The 18,028-nt window shown below is 46.7% G+C and overlaps 1 protein-coding gene across 4 annotated transcripts in view; it reads right to left on the bottom strand.

Moving 5' to 3' along the window:
• sptan1 (spectrin alpha, non-erythrocytic 1) overlaps nt 1-8,222 on the bottom strand; it is a 123,093-nt gene extending 114,871 nt beyond the window's left edge. For all 4 annotated transcript variants that reach the window (XM_061698168.1, XM_061698169.1, XM_061698170.1 and 1 more), the window contains exon 1: nt 8,130-8,222. The gene's annotated coding sequence lies outside the window, so the exon portion shown is untranslated. The remainder of the gene's footprint in view (nt 1-8,129) is intronic.
• Nucleotides 8,223-18,028: the final 9,806 nt, after the last annotated feature.

Raw genomic sequence — 18,028 nt, 5'->3', positions numbered from 1 at the left:
GTTTTGTTTGGTCCCGAACAAGTCTTTTAATATGGCCACATTATTTGACTTGAAATTCTGTAATATTTTATTTAATAAATTCTAAGAGACACAAATTTAATAAATTAAGTCTTTTAAAGATGTTTGATAATTTTCTTTTTTTCTGAAAATCCACACCCAAAAATAAAATAAATAAATAAAAATGTAGACCAAGTCCACAACCATCATCTTAGGTGTGGTTTTGATGGTTTCTCGATATTTACAGATATCTGTGTTTGTGCAAGCCGATAAGCTTCACGGTGCAGAGGGAGAGACACTCAGCCACATGTCAACTTTCTTCTCTCTGAATTACACAGTCACATAGCTTTGGCCAGATCATGTGGACTAGTTGATATTAGTGATGCACCAAAAAGAAAATTCTTCACCAAAACCAAAAACAGGAGGAACCCAAATCCAAAAACTGAAACACCGAAATAAATTATCGATTAATCAAACAGATTTGATTTGTAAGCACTTTTCATACAAATGAAATGCAACACTACATTAATGCAAATATAGAAATAAATCAAACCTGCCAATTATTAATAAAAAAACCATGCCAATTATTAGTACATTTGAATTTATGGCTATGACTGCAGAGCTTCCAACCTATAGAAATTCCCTTCCAGAACAATTTTTCTGACTTTCCATATTTTTTATATTATATCAAGAGCACCCCCGCAGGACAGTTATTGCAGTATATTATGTAAAAGGAAAAAGAAATAAAAAATTAAATAAAAAAAATTAAAAACTTCAGCATGCTGTTCAATTTCACAAAGTAATCATTACTCTTATAATCGTACTTGTTAATAAATTATGGCTTCAAATTTGTTATTTTAAAGTAATTATTGCAGCAACCTTGGAATAGCGGACGCATTTACAGCCAAATGTCTTTTGTATTTCCTGTATTCACTATTGCTGCTAAAAGTATGCAAATTTCACCATTGTGGGACTACTTATAAGGATTTATTAATGTACTCTTAAATTATAGGTTCATTTTCTCAAGTGACGTACTAATTCATTTTCGGTTTCCGGTCCCTGTTATGGCTGTATATTATAGTATTTTCCTCGATAAACGCGTACTAATTTGCCTGCTATTTTGCTCTTCAAACTTTGCTCATTTCTGCTATAATGCGGTTCCAGCCAGACCAATGTGACAAGTGTCTCTACCACCCAATCACTTAATTTGGCGTTTTGCCACGTCATGTGATTGCTGACAACGGACACCAAGCGAACGTTCACCTCCGCGGCACAGAATCGTATTTAGTCGCATTCGCACACACCTGTCTATATAATGTCCCACAGGTGACATTGCATGTCAAAGCACAAACCAAGCAAAGAAATTGAGAACTTTTAAGGAGGGAGACACGGCAGCTAAAATCAGTCAGCCAAAACATTGCAGTGTGTACTCTCTTACCGGTTCAATAGATCGTTTTCAAATAATCACATTTGATTTTTCATTTGTTGGAATATTATGCTAGAACACTAAAAGGAGTAAAGAGTCTATCTAGATTCGCTAGTCATTTGTTACTGTCAATAAGAATAACGAATGGGGATTAAGAAACTGAGTCCGAGCACGACTAAACGCAAGAAATAGATCAAACACACCCAACTAAGTCTTTCGACCGGCCGAAGCCAGTGTTGAATTCTAGTTAACGTAGTAACAATGCCCGTTTGTAGCACTGTCCATGCATGGTGATCTTACATTGAAATCTACATTTCCCAGAGCCTTGACGTTCATCCTAAAGACATTTGTTTTTAGCATTTCTTTGGCTCCAGTACAGCATTGTAGGGTAGGAAAAAATAGGTTTGTGCTGAAACAAACCTCCAACGGTATATACGTTTGTGAATCCTAATTTGGTATTGCGTGATATGTGTCAGACCTGTTTCAGTAACCCAGGGATATGTGATGCTAACATTTAGCACAGCCAGCATGGTGGATCTACACGAACAGTTATAATTCCTACACCGTTGACCTGATTTGGATGTAAATGCCATCAAATTAAAGCTGGAATTCGGCAGTTAAAGCACATCCTGGTCGTTTCAATTTAAATCCATTGTGCTGGTGTTTGGAGTCAAAAAGATGAGAATAGTGTCCATGTCACGCATGAGCTGTGCTCATTTAAGTTTGACTATCATCAGGTGATAAATAAATAATAGTAATAATACACAATAATCACTCCTCTACCCCGATTAGATATGAATTGTGAAACATGTCAGTCTATGCGCATTATAAGACTTATTTCACAACTGGAGCTTTTATTTAGGCGAGTAATCGTTAGACGAGTGTTTTGCAACCTTCGTTGAGCAAAGGAACCTATTTTGGTTGGTCGTTGGAGACTTCAATCATGACAATGACCTTTGTTTAACTAGGTTCAGGCAATAAAAAACTCTCTCTCATTTACAATGCTAAGCTTGAGGCAATTTAGGGTTCAGTGTCTTGCCCAAGGACATTTTGACAGTGGACAGCCGGAGCCAGGATTCAAACTAGCAACTGAGCGACAGCCACTCTGCAATCCTCTCACACCGATAAACCTTCAACACATGTAGGCGGCGCAACAAAACCTCCTGCATCCCAAACGCTAATGTGAAAGGAGCTCTTCTTGCATAATCAATGAGAACATGATATTGTATTTATTAAAAAAATTTTATTTTTAATATATTTATTAAAAAACAATTGTTGAAGTTTTTGCAGATTAATTCAAAAAGACATACTGAAATATCACACAGCCATAAGTATTCAGACCCTTTGCTCAGTATTTAGTAGAAGCCCCCCTTTGAGCAAATACAGCCAGGAGTCTTTTTGGGAATGATGCAACAAGTTTTTCATACCTACATTTGGGGATCCTCTGCCATTTCTCCTCGCAGATCCTTTCCAGTTCTGTCAGGTTGGATGGTGAACATTGGTGGACAGCCATTTTCAGGTCTCTCCAGAGATGCTCAAATTGGGTTTACGTCAGGGCTCTGGCTGGGCCATTCATGAACAGTCATGGAGTTGTTCTGAAGCCACTCCTTATTTAATGTTAGCTGTGCGCTTTAGGGTCAATGTCTTGTTGGAAGTTGAACCTTCAGCCCAGTCTGAGGTCTTGAGCACTCTGGAGTTTTTTGTCCATGATATCCCTGTACTTTACCGCATTCATCTGTCCTTCGATTGTCCTGCCCCTGCAGCTCAAAAACACCCCCCAGCATGATGCTGCATGGTGATCATGCTTCACTGTTGGGAAGGCGATGGACAGTTGGACAGGTGATGAGCAGTGCCTGGTTTTCTCCACACATACCGCTTAGAATTAAGGGGGAAAAGTGTCATCTTGGTCTCATCAGACCAGAGAATCTTATTTTTCACCATCTTGGAGTTCTTTAGGTGTTTTTAGCAAACTCCATGCGGGCTTTCATGTGTCTTGCACTGAGGAGAGGCTTCCGTCGGACCACTGCCATAAAGCCACGACTGGTGGAGGGCTGCAATGATGGTTGACTTTCTCGAACTTTCTCCCATCTCGCAATTGCATCTTTGGAGCTCAGCCACAGTGATCTTTGGGTTCTTCTTTACCTCTCTGACCAAGGCTCTTCTCCCCCGATTGCTCAGTTTGGCCGGGTCGTCCCACACGTCTTCCATTTAAAGATGATTGAGGCCACTGTGCTCTTAGGAACCTTAAGTGCAGCAGAAATGTTTTTGTAACCTTGGCCAGATCTGTGCCTTGCAACAATTCTGTCTCTGAGCTCTTCAGGCAGTTCCTTTTAGCTCAAGATTCGCTCTGACATGCACTGTGACCTGTAAGGTCTTAGATAGACAGGTGTGTGGCTTTCCTAATCTAGTCCAATCAGTATAAACTAACACAGCTGGACTCGAATGAAGGTGTAGGACCATCTCAAGGCTTATCAGAAGAAATGGACAGCAGTCGAGTTAAATATAAATGTCACAGCAAAGGGTCTGAATACTTAAGGCTGTGTGATATTCCAGTTTTTTTTAATAATTCTGCAAAATCTACTAAGTATTCATTCTAAAAAATACTTTTAAAACATTTCCTCTACGGTCTTATGGGGTTAGCCATTTTTAAGTCTTTTCACTCTTGCAAGAGTGCAAATGTGACATGTTCACCAATTCCTGCCAACTTTATTTACCAAGAAAACCATACAATAGTAATGTAGAGTTGGGCAGGTGTTTCTGACAAACGAAAGCAAGCATAGGTGCACAAACGATGAGTCAACAATTCAGTTTTTTTCTGTCAATATGGGGTGCTGCGTGTACATTAATGAGGAAAACAAATGATTTCAGCAAATGGCTGCAATATAACAGAGTGAAGGATTTAAGGGGGTCTGAATACTTTCCGTACCCACTGTATATATTTATACATTGTATATTTATTTAGTGAGGAAACTGACTTCAAGAAAATATTTCATTAAACTGACAGCTCATTATCTTTGCTCCTGAATGCAGAGGTGGATTTAGTAGCCAGATATTGTACTCAAGTAAGAGAACTGTTACTTTAGAAATGACAAGTAAAGGAAAAAGTAGTCCGCCAAATTACTCGAGTAAGAAAGTACTCAGTGAAAAAAGGACAAGTACTGAGGAACTAGTGAGTAACTTCTGATTTATTAATTTATTTATTTTTAAGTCAGAGCATGAATGTCAAATAAAATTAAATATGAATGTGCAAATTCAGATATTCCTGAACAACATCACGTAAACATAAATGCAATCTGGCGGCACGGTGACCGAATGACTGGTTAGAGCGTTTGCCTCACAGTTCTGAGGACCGAGCTTCAACCCCCGGCCCCGCATGCGTGGAGTTTGCATGTTCTCCCCATGCCTGCGTGGGTTTTCTCCGGGCACTCCGGTTTCCTCCCACATCCCAAAAACATGCATTAATTGGAGACTCTAAATTGCCCGTAGGTGTGACTGTGACTGCGAATGTTTGTTTGTTTGTATGTGCCCTGCGATTGGCTGGCAACCAGTTCAGGGTGTACCCCGCCTCCTGCCCGATGACAGCTGGGATAGGCTCCAGCACGCCCGCGACCCTAGTGAGGAGAAGCGGCTCAGAAAATGGATGGATGGATGAATGTGCAAATTCAGATATTCCTGAACAATATCACTTTAACATAAATGCAATCTGGCGGCACGGTGACCGACTGGTTAGAGCGTTTGCCTCACAGTTCTGAGGACCGGGTTCAATCCCCGGCCCCGCCTGCGTGGAGTTTGCATGTTCTCCCCGTGCCTGCGTGGGTTTTCGCCAGGCACTCCGGTTTCCAAGTTCCAAATATCCAAGTTTGGGCAGTGAAAAAAACTACACTGCATGCTAAAGCTGGTTTTTTTTTTCGTAGTCTGTTAATGTAAATTTGAGTCGCCCGCGAAGCCCAATGGAAGGCTTTGTGCAGACGTGACTTTCTTGTGTCGTTTGATTGGTGAACTTGAGTCAAAAATCACTGTGGTAATCACGGTGGATTGGAGCAACTGCACCCGATGTGGAAGTCGAAAACGGAAATCTAAAAATAGATAGCACACTTCCATCCATCCATCCATTGTCTTCTGCTTATCAGAGGTCGGGTCACGGAGGCAGTAGCTTTAGCACCTTCTCCAAGTCCACAAAAATACATGTAGACTGGTTGGGCGAACTCCCATGCACCCTCGAGTACCCTGCCAAGGGTCTTGAGCTGGTCCACATGTTCCATGACCAGGGCGAAAACCACACTACTCCTCCTGAATCTGAGATTCAACTTCCCGGCGAACCCTCCTCAAAAGCACCCCTGAATAGACCTTACCAGGGAGGCTGAGGAATGTGATCCCCCGACAGTTGGAACACACCCTCCGGGGACCACCTCCCCAGTCTGCCAATCCAGAGGCATTGTCCCCGATGTCCACTCGATGCTGCATAGGCATGTCAACCAGGACAACCCTACAACATCCAGAGCCTTTAGGAACTCCGGGTGAATCTCATCCATCCCCCGGCCCTTGCCACCAAGGAGCTTTTTAACTACCTCTGTGACCTCAACCGCAGAGATAGGAAAGCCCGCATCAGAGATCACAGACTCTGCTTCCTCATGGGAAGGCATGTCAGTGGAATTGAGGAGGTCTTTGAAGTATTCTTCCCACCGACTCACAACATCACAAGTCAAGGTCAGTAGCGCCCGATCACCACTATACACAATGTTAATAGTGCAATGCTTCCCCCTCCTAAGACGCCAGATGGTGGACCAGAATTTCCTCAAAGCCGTCCAGAAGTCTTTCTTCATGGCCTCACCGAACTCCTCCAATGCCCACGTTTTTGCTTCAGCGACCAACAATGCTGCTTTCTGCTTGGCCAGCAGGTACCAATCAGCTGCCTCAGGAGTCCCAAAGGCCAAAAAGGCCTGATAGGACTCCTTCTTCAGCTTGACAGCATCCCTCACCATTGGTGTCCACCAAGGAGCTCGGGGATTGCTGCCATGATAGGCCGCCTTACGGCCACAGCAATGGAAGCGCGGAACGTGGTCCACTCGGACTCGATGTCCCCCGCCTCCTCCGGAACATGAGTAAAGTTCTGTCGGAGTTGAAACTCTTTCTGACAGGGGATTCTGCCAGACGTTCACAGCAGACCCTCACAATATGTTTGGGCCTGCTAGGTCAGACTGGCATCTTCCCCCACCATCATAGTCAACGCACCACCAGGTGGTAATCGGTTGACAACTCCGCCCTTCTCTTCACCCAAGTGTCCAACACATGCGACCGTGAGTCCGATGACACGACCACAAAGTTGATCATCGAACTGCGACCTAGGGTGTCCTGGTGCCAAGTGCACGCGTGGACACCCTGATGCTTGAACATGGTGTCCGTTATGGACAATCCGTGGAGAGCAGAGAGTTCCAATAACAGAATAACGCTTAGGTTCTGATCAGGGGGGCCGTTCTTTCCAATCAAGTTCTGTCATTGACCACATCAGCATTTAAGTCCAACAGAACGATGGACGGAAGAACACTTAATTAATAAATTAATTAAGTAGTATTATTAAGTAGTGAGCGGCATGTCGATCACTGTAGTGGAGTAAAACTACAGTTTCTTCTAAACTAATACTTTAGTAAAAGTAAAACGAATGGTTCATTAAAACTACTCTGACAAGCACAATTTATCCAAAATGTTACTTAAATGTAACCGAGTAAATGTAGCCCGTTCCTACCCACCTCTGCCTAAATGTGATAAGAACAGTTTGATTAGAAGGAAATGAGGAATTTGACATTCGGATGGGGCATTGAGCACCCCTAACAGTCAGAACCGTGAATCGCCCCTTTTGGAGCCCTTTGTAAAGTTCCCCACCCGAAAAAAATGTCAACGGCAACATTTTTTTTTTTTTATACTTCTCCACCAAAAAGTATAGTTCCTATTTTTACACAATTCAGAACGCTTATACAGAGGAAACGTGTCAATCATTAACAGTGATCATGCACAGTGTATCATCAATGCAGGACTTCAGCCATGCCAAACTGCAGCAATGCACCTCCGCTGGGCGGTTCCCCATTTGAAATGGCCGACAAGCTTCTGCTCAGTCAAAGACCTTTTACTTCATTCAATCGACAAACGCCCAAAATTCTTCAATAAAATTAAAACTCAAACGTAAAATTCTTACGATAAAATTGCACTTATATATGCAATACAAAAACTGCAGTGTCAGATATTTTCATACGTCTCAATGAACATGTCCTGGACTTAAAAGCGAGAAAAAAATGATATTACAGTAAAACGGCCAAACTCTTCGAGCTTACCTCACGACGGACAGATGCGAAAACTACCATGTGTTCAGTTTCAGAGAGTTTGGTCGTATGTGATCTTAAATACATAGGTACAATCAACATCCACTGAACTAAAACATCAGAAGACTGGTGTCACCCGCACCCCCCAAAAAATAAATGTGGAAAACGGGTTTATTAGGCCATCACATACTTCGCGATCTGACTGATTTACATCGACTAAATATTGTAGTAATGTTGAAACACAAGCCGCTTGGTAGAGTTAGCTGCCAAGCTAGCGCCAGACGGACATAAAGATTAAGAGATGATAACCCGTGTAAGCAATTGCCATTGAACCTGCCTGTTATATAATACACATGACAAAAGGAGTATGAGTCTTCAAGAATAATTCCTACCTCTTTCTGTTTTTTTGAACCAGCGTACAAAGAAGTAGCGTTGTCGCTGTCCGGTACGGTAGGTCGTCGAAGAATGACTGTTGTTTGCGTCGTCTTTTCTTTTTTTTTTTTTTTTTTTTTTTCCCCAACAGTGTGACGTCAGTTTTGCTGCATCAACATGGACCGGAAGCTGTGCAGGATGACGTTCACAAATAGAAACGATTGCACATTTAGTGTACAGTCTACAGTTTATGCCCGACATGTTAATCCAGGATATACAATCTAATATCTTATAACTTTGACAGAAACGTCTAATAGGTTTAACTCTCTACGTACCGAGGTAATACAAATAAAACAGCTCTCAGTTTTTTTAACCTGACCTGTTTGGTGCTAAGTCATGGTGGCTCCATACGCAGTCCCCTCCAAAAGTATTGGAACGGCAAGGTCAATTTCATTGTTTTTGTTGTATACTGAAGACATTTGGGTTCCAGATCAAAAGAATGAATATGAGACAAAAGTTAAGAATTCCAGCTTTTATTTCATGGCATTTACATCTGAATGTGTGAAACAACTCAGGACAGTGCACCTTTTGTTTGAAGCCACCCACTTTTCAAGTGAACAAGAGTATTTGAACAGGTAACGGATGGGTGTTTTTAAAACAAGCGCAAGATAGTGCTTGTTTTTGGCTTTGGGTTTCACCTGTGAAAACTGTATTTGCTATTAAGAAACACCAAGACCAGAGAGCCGTCTATGGGAGAAAAGCAAAACAATTTGAAATTGTGAGAAGAGGGAAAAATCGATCAGAGCTACTGCACAAACATTGGGCGTAGCCAATACTAAAATTGGGAATGTCATGAAAAAGAAAGAAACTACCGGTGCACTGAGCAACAACCATCGAACAGGTCGGCCAAGGGTATCAACAGCAGTTGATGACAGAAAGATTGTGGGAGCTGTGAAGAAACACCCAAAGACAACAGTCAGTGACATCACTGCCAACCTCCACAGGGAAGGGGTGAAAGTATATCACAAGTCACTGTTCGAAGAAGACTTCGAGACAATAATTATACAGGCCATACCACAAGATGCAAACCACTCATCAGCAAAAAGAATCGGAAGGCCAGATTGGATTTTGCAAAGAAGTACAGAGACGAGTCTCAAAGGTTTTGGAACAAAATTTTATGGACTGATGAGACTAAAATTAACCTCTACCAAAGTGATGGAAAGGCCAAAGTATGGAGAAAGAAAAGCTCTGCTTATGATCCAAAACACACAACCTCATCTGTGAAGCATGGTGGAAGTAATGTCACGGCTTGGGCTTGCATGGCTGCTTCTGGAACAGGCTCACTAGTCTTTATTGATGTTGTAACTCATGATGGTCACAGCAGAATGAATTCTGAAGTCTACAAAAACATTTTGTCTGGCAATTTACAGGAAAATACATCCACACTAATTGGGAGAAGCTTCATCATGCAACAAGACGATGATCCAAAGCACAATGCCAACACAACAACGGACTTCATCAGGGGGAAAAAATGGAAGATCAGACTAGCCAAGTCAATCAGTGGACCTTAACTCAATAAAGCATGCATTTTACCTCCTGAAGAGGAGATTGAAGGGAGAAACTCCCAGAAACAAAAAAGAACTGAAAGAGGTTGCAGTAAAGGCCTGGAAGAGAATTTCAAATGAAGAAGGCAACAGTCTGGTGAAGTCAATGGGTCGCAGTCTGGATGCAGTTATTGGAAATAAGAGTTCATGCCACCAAATATTAAATTTTATTCACTTTGTTAATTTCATAGTCTGTTCCAATACTTTTGCTCACTTGAAAAATGGGTGGCTTCAAACAAAAGGTGCTCTGTCTTGAGTTGTTTTTAAAACGTCTAGATGTAAATACTATGAAATAAAATCTGGAATTCTTGACTTTTGTCTCATATCCATCTTTTGATCTGAACCCAAATGTCTTCGGCATACAACAAAAACAAAGGAATTGACCTTGCCGTTCCAATACTTTTGGAGGGGACTGCCTGGCTGAGAGGCATTTGATTTTCGCAACGGAGATGGATATTTGTGGGAAAAGTAGTTAGACAGAACGAAGTTTGAGATGGGCTCCGTCCTTTCTCAAAATAACTTTTCAGAAAATAAAGGACAGCAACAATAACAACTAAAAAACCACAACATCATAACAACAGTGTAGACATGAAAATATCCATCCATCCATCGTCCTCCGCTTATCCGAGGTCGGGTTGCAAGGTCGGGTTGCGGGGGCAGCAGCCTCAGCAGGGAAGCCCAGACTTCCCTCTAGCTCTTTCGAGGGGATCCCGAGGCGTGACCAGGCAAGCCGAGAGATGTTGTCTCTCCAGCGTGTCCTGGGTCGTCCCCGGGGTCTCCCCCCGGTGGGACGTGCCCGAAACACCTCACCAGGGAGGCATCCAGATGCCTGAACCACCTCACCACTAAACAGATGGCTGAACCACCTCATCTGGCTCTTTTCAATGCGGAGGAGAAGCGGTTCAACTCTGATCTCCTCCCGGATGACCGAGCTTCTCACCCTATCTCTAAGGGAGAGCCTGGACACCCTGCAGAGGAAATTCATTTCGACCGGTTGTATCCGGGATCTTGTTCTTTCAGTCACGACCCACAGCTCATGACCATAGGTGAGGGGACGAACGAAGATCGACCGGTAAATCGAGAGCTTCGCCTTTCGGCTTAGGTCCTTCTTTACCACAACGGATATATACAAAGTCCGCATCACTGCAGACGCTGCACCAATCCGCCTGTCGATCTCCCGTTCCATTCTTCCCTCACTCGTGAACATTACCCGAAGATACTTGAACTCCTCCACTTGGGGCAGGATCTCATCCCCGACCCGGAGACGGCACTCCACCCTTGTCCGACTGAGGACCATGGTCTCAGATTTGGAGGTGCAGATTTTCATCCCAGCCGCGTCACACTCGGCTGCGAACCACTCCAGTGAGAGTAGGAGATCATGGTTTGATGAAGCCTACAGAACAACATCATCTGCAAAAAGCAGAGATGCAATTCTGAGGCAACCAAACCGGACCTCATCTACGCCTCGGCTGCGCCAAGAAATTATGTCCATAAAAGTTATGAACAGAATCGGTGACAAAGGGCAGCCTTGGCGGAGTTCAACCATCACCGGAAACAAGTCCGACTTGCTGCTGGAAATGTGGACCAAACTCTGACACCGGTCGTGCAGGAACCGAACACCACGTATCAGGGGGTTCGGTACCACATACTCCCAAAGTACCCCCCATAGGACTCCCCGTGGGACACTGTAGAACGCCTTCTCCAAGTCCAAAAAACACATGTAGACTGGTTGCGCGAACTCCCCTGCACCCTCGAGGACCCTGCCGAGGGTAAAGAGCTGGTCCACTGTTCCACGGCCAGGACGAAAACCACACTGCTCCTCCTGAATCCGAGATTCGACTTCCCCACGGACCTTCCTCTCCAGCACCCTTGAATAGACCTTACCAGCAATGGAGGCGCAGAACATGGTCCACTCAGACTGAATGTCCCCCGCCTCCCCTGGAACATGAGCAAAGTTCTGTCGGAGGTGGGAGTTGAAACTCTTTCTGACAGGGGATTCAACCAAACGTTCACAGCAGACCCTCACAATATGTTTGGGCCTGCCACGTCGGACTGGCATCTTCTCCCACCATCGGAGCCAACTCACCACCAGGGAGTAATCGGTTGACAGCTCCGCCCCTCTTTTCACCCAAGTGTCCAAGACATGTGGCCGCAAGTCCGATGACACGACCACAAAGTTGATCATCGAAATGCGACCTAGGGTATCCTGGTGCCAAGTGCACATGTGGACACCCTGATGCTTGAACATGGTGTTCATTATGGACAATCCGTGGTGAGCACAGAAGTCCAATAACAGAACACCACTCGGGTTCTGATCGGGGGGGCCGTTCCTCCCAATCACGCCATTCCAAGTCTCACTGTCATTGCCCACATGAGCATTGAAGTCCCCCAGCAGAACGATGGAGTCCCCAGCGGGAGCGCTTTCCAGCACCCCCTCTCAGGACTCCAAAAAGGGTGGGTACTCTGAACTGCTGTTTGGTGCATAGGCACAAGCAACAGTCAGGACCCGTCCCCCCACCCAAAAGGCGGCGGGAGGCTACCCTCTCATCCACCAGGGTGAATCCCAACATACAGGCGCCAAGCCGGGGTGCAATAAGTACACCCCACACCTGCTCGGCGCCTCTCACCGTGGGCATCTCCAGAGTGGAAAAGAGTCCAACCCCTCTCGAGAGGACTGGTACCAGAGCCCAAGCCGTGTGCCATGGGTGACCCTACCAGGGGCGTGAAGCCCCAGACAACTTAGCTCCTTGGATCATTGGGACACACAAACCCTTCCACCACAATAAGGTGACGGGCCAAGGAGAGGCAAATGAAAACAATAGCATGAAAACAATAGCAATACATACTATCAGTGTTTGGGCAGTATCTACTTACATGTAACAAGATTACGTAATTTAATTAGAACATGTACAATGCTGTGAAAAAGTATTGGCACCCTTCTCAAATTCTGAAAATTTTGCATAGTTTCCCCAGTTAAATGTTTAAGATCATCAAACAGATTTAAATATCAGACAAATATAACCCAAGTGAACTAAAAATGCTCTTTTTAATTGGTGGTTTCCTTTATGAAGGAATAAAAACTTAAAAGTCACCTGGCCCTGTGTGAAAAGGTAATGGCCCCTTAAACCTAATAACTGGTTAGCCCTTCCTCACAACTGAAATAAAGCCTTTTCCATAACTGGCAATGAGTCTTTCACATCTCTGTTTAAATATTTTGTCCCACTCTTCCTTCCAGGATTGTTTAAATTCAGCAAAAACGGGAGTGTTGTCGAGCATGAAGGACCTTTTTAAGGTCATTCCACTGCATTTCAATCGGCTTCAAGTCTAGACTTTGACCAATCCACTCCAAAACCTTGTTATATATTTTTTAAGCCATTCAGAAGTTGACTTGGTGTGTTTTGGATTATTATCCAGCTGCAGAACCCAAGTGCGCTTCAGCTTGAGGTCACAACCTGATGGCTAAACATTCTCCTTCAGGATTTTCTGCTAAAAAGCAGAATTCATGGTTCCATCAATCACAGCAAGTTGTCCAGGTCCTGAAGAAGAAAACCAACCCAAGATCATCACAGTACCACCATGTTTAACTGTTGGTATTATGTTTTCTGAAATGCTGTACCCCCTCCTTGAGCCGTCACCTTGTCATGGTGGAGGGGTTTGTGTGTCCCAGTGATCCTAGGAGCTAAGTTGTCTGGGGCTTTATGCCCCTGGCAGGGTCACCCATGACAAACAGGTCCTAGGTGAGGGACCAGACAAAGCATGGCTCAAAGACCCCTAATGATGACGACAACCAATGGACTTCGTTTTCCCTTGCCCGAACGCGGGTCACCGGGGCCCCCCACTGGAGCCAGGCCTGGTGGTGGGGCTCGAAGGCGAGCGCCTGGTGGCCGGGCCTGCGCCCATGGGGCCCGCCCGGGCACAGCCCGAAAGGGTAACGTGGGTCCCCCTTCCCATGGGCTCACCACCTGTGGGAGGGGCCATAGGGGTCGGGTGCAGTGTGAGCTGGGCGGTGGCCGAAGGCGGGGACCTTGGCGATCCGATCCCCGGCTACAGAAACTGGCTCTAGGGACGTGGAATGTCACCTCTCTGGCAGGGATGGAGCCCGAGCTGGTGTGTGAGGTCGAGAAGTTCCGACTAGATATAGTCGGACTCACCTCCACACACAGCTTGGGCTCTGGTACCAGTCCTCTCGAGATGGGTCTCTTCCACTCTGGAGTTGCCCACGGTGAGAGGCGCTGAGCAGGTGTGGGTATACTTATTGCCCCCCGGCTCGGCACCTGTACGTTGGGGTTCACCCCGGTGGACGAGAGGGTAGCCTCCCTCCGCCTTCGGGTGGGGGGACGGGTCCTGACTGTTGTTTGTGCCTATGCACCAAACAGCAGTTCAGAGTACCCACCCTTTTTGGAGTCCTTGGAGGGGGTGCTGGAGAGCGCCCCCGCTGGGGACTTCATTGTTCTGTTGGGGGACTTCAATGCTCACGTGGGCAATGACAGTGAGACCTGGAAGGGCGTGATTGGGAGGAACGGCCCCCCCGATCAGAATCCGAGCGGTGTTCTGTTATTGGACTTCTGTGCTCGTCATGGATTGTCCATAACGAACACCATGTTCAAGCATAAGGGTGTCCACATGTGCACTTGGCACCAGGACACCCTAGACTTTGTGGTCGTGTCATCGGACTTGCGGCCACATGTCTTGGACACTCGGGTGAAGAGAGGGGCGGAGCTGTCAACTGATCACCACCTGGTGGTGAGTTGGCTCCGATGGTGTGGGAAGATGCCGGTCCGACGTGGCAGGCCTAAACGTATTGTGAGGGTCTGCTGGGAACGTCTGGCAGAATCCCCTGTCAGAAGGAGTTTCAACTCCCACCTCCGACAGAACTTTGCTCATGTTCCGGGGGAGGCTGGGGACATCGAGTCCGAGTGGACCATGTTCCAAGCCTCCATTGTTGAGGCGGCTGACCGGAGCTGTGGCCGTAAGGTGGTCGGTGCCTGTCGTGGCGGCAATCCCCGAACCCGTTGGTGGACACCAACGGTGAGGGATGCCGTCAAGCTGAAGAAGGAGTCCTATTGGGCCTTTTTGGCCTGTGGGACTCCTGAGACAGCTGATGGGTACCGGGTGGCCAAGCGGAATGCAGCTCTGGTGGTCGCTGAAGCAAAAACTCGGGTATGGGAGGAGTTCGGTGAGGCCATGGAGAAAGACTTCCGGACGGCTTCGAGGAAATTCTGGTCCACCATCCGACGTCTCAGGAGAGGAAAGCAGTGCACCACCAACACTGTGTATAGTGGGGATGGGGCGCTGCTGACCTCGACTCGGGACGTTGTGAGTCGGTGGGGAGAATACTTCGAAGACCTCCTCAATTCCACCGACACGCCTTCCCATGAGGAAGCAGAGTGTGGGTTCTCTGAGGCGGGCTCTCCTATCTCTGGGTTTGAGGTCACCGAGGTAGTTAAAAAGCTCCTCGGTGGCAGGGCCCCGGGGGTGGATGAGATTCGCCCGGAGTTCCTAAAGGCTCTGGATGTTGTGGGGCTGTCCTGGTTGACACGGCTCTGCAACATCGCGTGGACATCGGGGACAGTGCCTCTGGATTGGCAGACTGGGGTGGTGGTCCCCCTTTTTAAGAAGGGGGACCGGAGGGTGTGTTCCAACTACAGGGGGATCACACTGCTCAGCCTCCCTGGTAAGGTCTATTCAGGGGTGCTGGAGAGGAGGGTCCATCGGGAAGTCGAATCTCAGATTCAGGCGGAGCAGTGTGGTTTTCGTCCTGGCCGTGGAACAGTGGACCAGCTCTAGACCCTCGGCAGGGTCCTCGAGGGTGCATGGGAGTTCGCCCAACCAGTCTACATGTGTTTTGTGGACTTGGAGAAGGCGTTCGACCGTGTCCCTCGGGGAGTCCTGTGGAGGGTGCTTCAGGAGTATGGGGTACCGAACCTCCTGATACGGGCTGTTCGGTCCCTGTACGACCGGAGTCAGAGTTTGGTCCGCATATCGGGCAGTAAGTCGGACTCGTTCCCGGTGAGGGTTGGACTCCGCCAAGGCTGCCCTTTGTCGCCGATTCTGTTCATAACTTTTATGGACAGAATTTCTAGGCGCAGCCAAGGCGAAGAGGGGGTCCGGTTTGGTGGCCTCAGTATTGCATCTCTGCTTTTTGCTGATGATGTGGTTCTGTTGGCTTCATCAAGCCGTGAGCTCCAACTCTCACTGGAGCAGTTCGCAGCAGAGTGTGAAGCGGCTGGGATGAGAATCAGCACCTCCAAATCTGAGACCATGGTCCTCAGTCGGAAAAGGGTGGCATGCCCTCTCCGGGTCGTGGATGAGATCCTGGCCCAAGTGGAGGAGTTCAAGTATCTTGGGGTCTTGATCACGAGTGAGGGAAGAATGGAACGGGAGATCGACAGACGGATCGGTGCAGCGTCTGCAGTGATGCGGACTTTGTATTGGTCCGTTGTGGTAAAGAAGGAGCTAAGCCGAAAAGCGAAGCTCTCAATTTACCGGTCGATCTTCGTTCCTACCCTCACCTATGGTCATGAGCTAGAGTAGAACCCGACAAATCAATCAAGGAGAGGGAAGGTGCCAAGCAGAGGTTCTAATCTTGGGGAGAGCTGAATCCTTGTCTAGATTCAAAAGGGCGTAGTGAGGTCCGGAGGGCAGTTTAGGTCAAGGAAGACCTCCTTCCCCTGTCTGTATGGGGTTAGATTCGGGTTAAGTCGTTATTTTTCCTACGGACAATTTTGAGTTGCGCACCTGAGCACTGGTTCAGAAGACCCTGCAAGTTCTGAGTCTTTCGGTAGAGCAGGTAGGCGATGCCGAAGGTCATGCATTAACCGAGACTGACCAGGGCAATTAAGATGTTATCTGCTGTGGACCAGGAATGCATGTGCGGGAGCTCGTGTGTTCTGTCCTCAGTGCTAATAGCGCGTAAGGTGTTGTCAATGTGGGTGATGTCAATCGTCTGAGTTCCTTCACACTGAATCTGTATAAGCGTCTCAGGATCAACTTCCAATTTGTACTGTCCGAAAAAATAAGAAATCTCGATTTCGCTCTCATAATTTTCGGTTGGCAGGTGGTAGAGGGCGACGTCCTCAATATGCAAAATGGCATCTTTGGGGACGTCGAACCACATGGTTTGATTTGGCAGGGCGAGTCTCATCGTGGTGTCGTGGTGGTCATAACTCAGCGTTGCACTTCGGGCTGGTGTGTTGACTAGCCACTTGGACCCAACAATTTCCGCGTGAGTAGTAGAAACCTAGTAGCGAGGTTTAGCTTCTGCTCTACACCGCGACCCATCCTTCATGGGCTTCAGGCCACAAATCCCTTCCGCTACATCTCGGATGAACGGCTTACTGGGACACAGGTAATGGATGTCTTTGGTGAGGATGCACATGTGCAAATTTGGAGCCAGATACAGATCAGGGTTACTATCGTGATAGGCGACTACCACGGGAGTACTGATTCGGACGTATGTGTCACTTTGCCAGGTGCCAACATTAATTACGTCTTTTAGGCGATAGATGTTGTGGGAGTCGATAATTGGAAGAGTAACAAGGAAGGCTACTTCTCAGAACTCAGGGTTGACAGGACAGTGGAACTCCTGAGAGAAAAAGCCAAGTGGGCTTGGACAGGGCTAATGGGGCTTGCCAGAGCTTTAGACAGGATGCTTTCGATTAAGCTCAGGGGAACCAAATACGGAGGGATTTTACCCATTGCTAAGTGGTCTATGGACGAAGAGAGCATGTCATTCATCAATGTGGTAACAATCTGTGTGTGAGCATAATCCGTTTGGACCACCGACAGTAGTTTACTTATGTTCTGTCTAGTTTGGTTCAGGATGACACTGTGCGTGTTGAGGACAAGGATAGTGCCCTTGAGTGTCTCGCGTAACGATTGGAGGTTAGCATTTTGTTTCTCCACGTTGCATTGGATGTTACGAATTTCGGTTTTGAGTTCACCAATTTGTTTCTTAACCGTGTTTAAGCTGATGGCGTTAACTTTGGAGATTCCTTTGCTAAACAATGTGCCGAGGGAAGCGGCAGCCATAAGTGGGCCCCCTACAAAATCCTTTGAACGTCTGGGGATTCCGCTGAGATCGGCGAATTTTTCTAATTGCTGGAGCATGTGAGTGGTGTCCAAGGCGGCATGGTGGATAGCGTTGCGAGACCACGTGGCTCCTGCGTAGCTGGTTTTGGTGGACGTCCCGACGGTACTAAGGGTAAACGCGTCACCGGTGGGGGCGCTGCGGATACCTGTTATTTCGGTCTTTATGTTTATGGTTTGTGATGGAGCAGCGCGTTCGGATTCACCAGTGCCTCGGTCGGGGGTCT

The sequence above is a fragment of the Phycodurus eques genome, chromosome 15, assembly GCF_024500275.1.
Source record: "Phycodurus eques isolate BA_2022a chromosome 15, UOR_Pequ_1.1, whole genome shotgun sequence".
NCBI classification, from domain to species: Eukaryota; Metazoa; Chordata; class Actinopteri; order Syngnathiformes; family Syngnathidae; genus Phycodurus; species Phycodurus eques.
The sequence above is the reverse complement of the archived record's forward strand: the minus strand, read 5'-3'. Positions and strand labels throughout refer to the sequence as shown.